The following is a 7,173-nucleotide window of genomic DNA, read 5'->3' as shown; positions in this document are numbered from 1 at the left end:
GGAGAGTGTAGCATTTATTACACGGCAATTCTAGGACTCTCCAGGAACACCTCATTGCCATCCCAGGATGCTTCTGGAAGCTTAGCAGGGCCTCACTGACGAGGAAACTGCTGACCTCAGGCAATGTCCAGCCATGGGGAACATCGGCTTCACCCCTGAGTCAGCCCTTGTGGGCACCCTTCCCTCACTATTTCATGTCAGTAAGAATGGGGGAGCAGGTTGTCCCTAGAGGAGACTGGGATACCACAGCTTCGTCCACAAAGCTCACATAATGATAAAAAATATTTGAAAAACTTTCTTCCGTGCGCGAGTGTCTTACAAAAAGCAGTTATTCTCCTGTGTCAAAACAGATGTTTTTGAAGAAGTAAAGCTATCTTTATTCACCTTGCCAACGTATTGCACATCACCACGTGTCCACGCCCGCTAGGTGATCCTCAGAACCTGGTTGCCACAGGACTGCCTGTGTTTGACACCCACTCATTGTTATGTTACTTGTGGTCCATGTTGCAAGCGGGTGCTGAAGGCATACTAAGAACCTGGACGTTAAGAGTGGGGAAAAATTACTACCTTCCTGAGCAACCAGGGAGGTGCTAGAACCTGATGTTACTTTTTTAAGATTTATGTGCTGGAGTGTTCAACCCAATCACCCGCAGGACCACTTCTAGAAACTGAACTGGAATTCGGTGGTTATGAAACATTTATTCATTTATTTTTGGGGGCTGAGGAGCTCTTTTTCTTTTTTCCCAAACAAAAGCATTTAGGGAAAGTCCAATATAACAAACATGTAGCCACTTTGAATCAAGCTGGGTGAGGCTGGGAGACCAGCCCTCGTGGCCAGCCCCTGTGCCCTCCTTCCCCAGGGATTGTTAGGAACCAGGCCGCGCAGTAGGAGGTGAGCAGTGGGTGAGCTCCGCCTCCTGTCAGATCAGCGGCGGCATTAGATTCTCACAGGAGCCGAACCCTATTGTGAACTGCACATGTGAGGGATCTAGGTTGCATGCTCCTTATGAGAATATAACTAATGCCTGATGATCTGAGGTGGAACAGTTTCATCCTGAAACCATCCTCCCCTGCCACCCCGCCCTACCCTGGTCTGTGGAAGAACTGTCTTCCATGAAACCGGTTCCTGGTGCCAAAAAGGCTGGGGACCACTGTAATAAAGGACTTACAGCCAGAATATATACGTGAGTTCATATATATCTCAATAAGAAACAACAAAATAAAAAATATATAAAAGATGTAACAGACGCTTTACCAAGAAGATATATGGATGGCAAATAAGCACATGAAAATAAACTCAATGTCATTAGGCATTAAGGAAATGCAAATGAAAACCACAATGAGATACCACTACCCACCTATTAGGGTGGCTAAAATGGAAAAGACTGACCATACCAAGTGTTGGTGAGAATGTGGAACTCTCATATACTGCTGGCGGAAATGTAAAATGGTACAACTATCTTAGTTCATGTAGAAGACGTTAACATCAGGCCGGGTGCAGTGGCTCATGCCTGTAATCCCAGCACTTTGGGAGGCCAAAGTGGGCAGATCACCCAAGGTCAGGAGTTCGAGGTCAGCCTGGCCAACAATGGCGAAACCCCGTCTCTACTAAAAATACAAAAAAAATTAGCTGGGCGTGGTGATGGGCACCTATAGTCCCAGCTACTTGCGGGGCTGAGGCATGAGAATCACTTGAACCTGGGAGGCAGAGGTTGCAGTGAGCTGAGATCGTGCCATTGCACTCCAGCCTGGGTGACGGAGCGAGACTCTGTCTCAAAAAAAAAAAGATGTTAACATCAGGGGAAGGCGAGTGATGGGGATTGCTGTACTACCATTGCAACGTTTCTGTAGAATTAATTACAAATAAAAATAAAAAGTAATAAGACGAGTTAAAATATATGCAATAAAACTTTTTAAAGAGACTGTTTACCTTACAAAATAAGTATATTTGTTCAAATATCTCTATCAGCTATCATATTATAGACAGTCACTGTCACCGTAGAGAAGGTCAGCAAGGCCAGGTGCAGTGGCTCACGCCTGTAACCCCAGCACTTTGGGAGGCCAAGGTGGGCAGATTACCTGAGGTCAGGAGTTCGAGACCAGCCTGGCCAACATGGTGAAACCCCGTCTCTACTAAAAATACAAAAAAAAAAAAAAAAAAAAATTAGCCAGGCGTGGTGGCAGGCACTTGTAATCCCAGCTACTCAGGAGGCTGAGGTAGGAGAATTGCTTAAACCTGGGAAGTGGAGGTTGCAGTGAGCAGAGATCAAGCCACTGCACTCCAGCCTGGGCAACAGAGCAAGACTCTGTCTCAAAAAACAAACAAACAAAAAAAACAGAGAGAAGGTCAGCAAATTTGTGATGCTTGCCTTTTTAGAACAGAAACCTGTGTAACAACTTCATTTATTTATTTATTGAGACAGGGTCTTGCTGTGTCCAGCCCAGGCTGGAGTGCAGTGGCATCATCATGGCTAACTACAGCCTCGACCTCCTGGGCTCAAGCGATGCTCACACCTCTCAGCCTCTCAAGTAGCTGGGACTATAGGCTGCACCACCACGCCTGGATAATGTTTTTGTTTTCTCAGAGATAGGGTCTTGCTATGTTGCCCAGCTTGGTCTGAAACTCCTGGGCTCAAGCTGTCTTCCCACCTTGGCCTCCTAAAGTGCTGGGATTATAGGCATAAATCACCGAGCCTGGCCACAACTTTTTTTTTTTTTTTTTTTTTTGAGACAAAGTCTTGCTCTGTCGCCCAGGTTGGAGTGTAGTGGTGGGATCTCAGCTCACTGCAACCTCTGCCTCCTGGTTTCTAGCGATTCTCATGCGTCAGCCCCGCAAGTAGCTGGGACTACCAGGCATAAGCCACCACGACCGGCTATGTTTGTATTTTTAGTAGAGATGGGGTTTTGGCTGGTCTCGAACTCCTGGCCTCAAGTGATCTACCAGCCTCGGCCTCCCAAAGTGCTGGGATTACAGGTATGAGCCACTGTGACCCCTGGCCACAACTTTAAATTAGGCAATTCTTTTAAATATTTTGCCATGAGATAAAAATGACTTCATGTGTGTTACAAAAATAATGTGTGCTGGGGAGGGACATTCATCTATAATGGAGCAAAAGGCTCTCTGGCTGCCAGGGCCGGCTTTGCTGCCTGTGGAGGGCTAGAAGTGCCAGGAACTCCACATCCCTCTGGAGCTACCGTCACTGAGGGAAGTTGGTGTATAAATACCAGCTCCCTCAGCCCTTGTGGGATGTACCTTTGAAATGCATGTTTTACACTGGTTTCCAGTTTTCCCAGTGCAGTTACACTGTAGTGGCCCCCAGTGGTAACCTGCTTGAGAATGAACCCATTATTGGCTGTCATCCCTTCCCCACTCCCTTGCTGGTGTTTTCTTCACCTCCCAAATAAACTGCTTGCACTCAAATCTTTGTCTTAGGGTTGGCTTCTAGGGAAACCCAAACCAAGACAAACACTAACATTTTCTCAGGCATCCCGATGGATCATCCTGTTACACCCTGGGCTTGGGAACCTCATTTGGTGACCACTGCTCTGCTCTGCGACAATAACTCCATCTGTCTGTCCAGGCTCTCCTTGCACACCCCCAAGACAGCCCTTCCCAGTGCAGGGCAGCTATGATTGTAAAAGGGTCCTTTGGATGTTGAGCTAAAATCTGGCTTGTTGTGACCCTTGCCCTCCTGCCTGGGCAGGGCCATAAGAGGACATGGAGTTCTGCAGGTTGTTAACTGGACTCTGCCGGGGCCTCCAGCAATCCCTGGCGAAGGAGGGCACAGGCCCTGACCATGAGGGCTGGACTCCTGGCCCCACCCAGCTTGACTCAAAGTAACTCCATGTTTGTTATATATTGGATCCTAAAAGCTTTTGTTTGGGGAAAAAAGCTCCACAGCCAAAAATGAAATGAATATTTAATAACCACCAAATTCTAGTTCCATCGCTTGAAGTGGTCCTGCAGGTGACTGGGTTTAACCCTCCAGCACATACATCTTAAAAAAGCAACAGCAGGTTCTAGCACCTCCCTGGTTGCTCAGGAGGGTAGTGATCTCTCCCACTCCAGTGTGAGATGCTGCCAGGTTGTGGGAAGCCCTGAGCAGGCCAAAAATAGCCTTTTACAAGCCATGCCACCAGACTTAACATCCAGGTTCTTACTATGCCTTCAGCACCACCTTGCAACACGGACCACAGGTAACATAATGAGTGGGCATCACACATAGGCAGTCCTGCTGCAAGCAGGTTCTGAAGATCAGCTAGTGGGCATGGGCAGCTGGTCATCTGCAATGCCTTGGCAAGGTGAAGCATGGCTGGCATAGCTGCTCACTTTACAGGGAGAAACTGAGGCCCACAGGAGGAACAAGTTTACATAGGTTGCATGGCGTGGTTGCTTTAGTAAACATAATAGAATGGGACTTCATTTCTGTGTTAGGTTCTTATCAATACCTAAGGGTGATGGTTCTGACCATCATGAACACTGTACCGTGCTGTCTTTGGCTTTTTACCTTGAGTTCACAACATCCCTGGGCACACCAGCCAGGCCAGCTCTGGGAAGCTCCCTTTGTTCAAAGCTCAGGTCCTCCCATCCTCATCGCTGTGGGCTGCTCGATGCCTGTCCTGGGCCTGAGCAAGCCCAGGTCCCACTCCGGCCCTGCCATAGTCCTTTGGCCCCGAAGGCAGTTTCACCTTCACCAACTTGACCCTTGGAGCTCCTCCTTCTCAGGAGCAGTTTACACCTGTTCCCAGGTTCAGTTGATCCACTCCCTCTTCCTGGACCTGCTGCAGCATTAGCCAGGGAATGGGGGTTCACCAATAATGAGAATGATTAACAAGGGAGTGGGGGATGATCATAGAGATGCCTGAGGTTCAGAAGCCTGAGAGGCGAATGTACTGAGGCCAGAGCCAGGGTGCAGGAGCCACCTTTCCTGCTAAGCTTGGATTTGGAGGGCTCATTAGGAGAGGTCTCTGTTAAGTGGTGTGCTGGTAAATGTTTGTCTCTCAAAACAAAACAAAGCCCTCCTGTGATAGTTAATTCTATGTGTCAGTTTCACAGGACTATCGGGTGCCCAGACCATGTGACCAAATATTACTTTGGGTGTGTCTGGGAGGGTGTTTCTGGATGAGATTAACATTGAATCAGACTGAGCAAAGCAGGGTGCCCTTCCTAAAGCAGGCGGGTCTGATTCAATCAACTGAAGACACAAACAGAACAAAAGGACTGAATGAGAGGAAACTCCTGCCTGAGTGCTTAAGCTGCGACATCAGGCTTTTCCTGCCTTCAGACTTGAACTGAAAAATGGGCTCTTTCTGGGTCTTGAGACTACCAGCTTTTGGACTGGAACTTACACCATTGGCTCTCCTGGTTCTCAGCCCTTTGGACTCAAACTGGAACTACATCATTGGCTTTCCTGGGTATCTAGCTTGCCTGCTGTAGATCTTGGGACTTCTTAGCCTCCATAATCGCATGAACCAATACATGTGTCTACCTTTCTATACAGTCATGTGATGCATAACATTTTGGTCAATGACAGACTGCATATACAATGGTGGACCCATAAGATTATGTCATAGTTGTACTGTACCTTTTCTATATTTAGATATACAGGTACTTGCCACTGTGTTATAATTGCTTATAGTATTCAGTGCTGTACCATGTTGTACAGGTCTGTAGCCTAGGAGCAATAAGCTATCCCATATAGCTAGGTGTGTAGTAGAGGCTGTATACCATTTAGGTTCATGTAACTACACTGTGTGATATTCACACAATAATGAAATCACCTAATGATGCATTTCTCAGAACTTATCCTTGTTGTTAAGGGATGTGTGCCTGTATGTATGTGTTTGTGTGTGTCTCCTATTGGTTCTGTTTCTCTGCAGAACACTGATTAATACAACAGAACAAGCCCTGATTCATAGTGCTGCTAATTTCTGTGGTGTAAATGCTCCCCCTGTGCGTGATTTCCGGCTGCCAATGTCACTGAACATGGAAGTGGAAGGTGTGCATGATGGCCCTTGTAAGCTGGTACAAGCCATATCCGGCACACCACTGAACCCCTCCCACAAACATCTTTCTCACCCCTCCCTCAGGGGAATCAGACTTCAGGTCTGCCAGTGGGGTAACTAGAAGTTCCAAGGATACGCATGTGAATTCTCTTCTACTTTCAGCTTCCATTAGGTCAGGTAGTGAACAGATTGACACCCTCCTGTAAGGAGGTTGGTAAACCAAGCCAAGGCCCCTCAGGTGGCCCTCTTGCTTCTTCTCATAGGTCTCGATGCCAGGTTCATGGCTTGAGGCTTGTAAGGCAGCTGCTGCTAAGATTCAGATTTGGAACTGGGAGCAGCAACATACAGATTGTCCAGTCTAGCGCCTAAGCTCAGCAAACCAAGGAACTCTGGGTAGGGCTGTCAGGCACCAGCCCAGATAATGCCTTATTTATTTATTTATTGAGACAGGGTCTTGCTCTGTGTCACCCTGGCTGGAGTGCAGTAGCACGATCATAGCTCACTTCAGCCTCAAGTTTCTGGGCTGAAGCAATCCTCCTGCCTCAGCCTCCAGAGTAGCTGGGCCTTCAGATACTTGCCACCATACTTAGCTAATTTTTAGACGGGGTCTCACTGTGTTGCTCAGGCTTGGTCTTGAACTTCTGGCCACAAGCGCTTCTCCTGCAGTGACTCAGGAATCCAGGTTCCTTCTGACATAAGACTCTCCAACCACCTATGGCCTGGTTGTCATCTGCACTGAGTGAAGGGGAGAGTCAGGAGACCTCATATAGGTTTTTATGACTTCTGTTTACATTCCACTGGAAAACTCTTAACACAAGGACACAACTGACTGTAAGGAAGGCTGGGAAAGGTAGTCTAGCTATGTGTCCAAAGAACGGAGGAATGCATTTTAATGGACAGCTAGTGGGTCCACCAGTTTGTAGATGAGGACAATAGTCTCAACTGGATTAACTTGCTAAAATTAATTGGTCACAACCAAGTGACAAAGCCAGGCCTCCACCCTAACCAGAGCCACCATCATCTCACCTGGACTGCAGTGGTGGCCTTCTCATTGGTCTGCTTGCCATCCTGCACACAGAGGGATCCTTTCAACACTTACTCCAATCACACTCTGACAGTGATAGAAATAAACTTGTCAGTTCCTGCATGTTCTTCTAGCCCTTGGCC

The sequence above is a fragment of the Pongo abelii genome, chromosome 1 (genome assembly GCF_028885655.2).
Source record: "Pongo abelii isolate AG06213 chromosome 1, NHGRI_mPonAbe1-v2.0_pri, whole genome shotgun sequence".
In the NCBI taxonomy this organism is placed as follows: Eukaryota; Metazoa; Chordata; class Mammalia; order Primates; family Hominidae; genus Pongo; species Pongo abelii.
Note: the sequence above shows the minus strand (reverse complement) of the source record.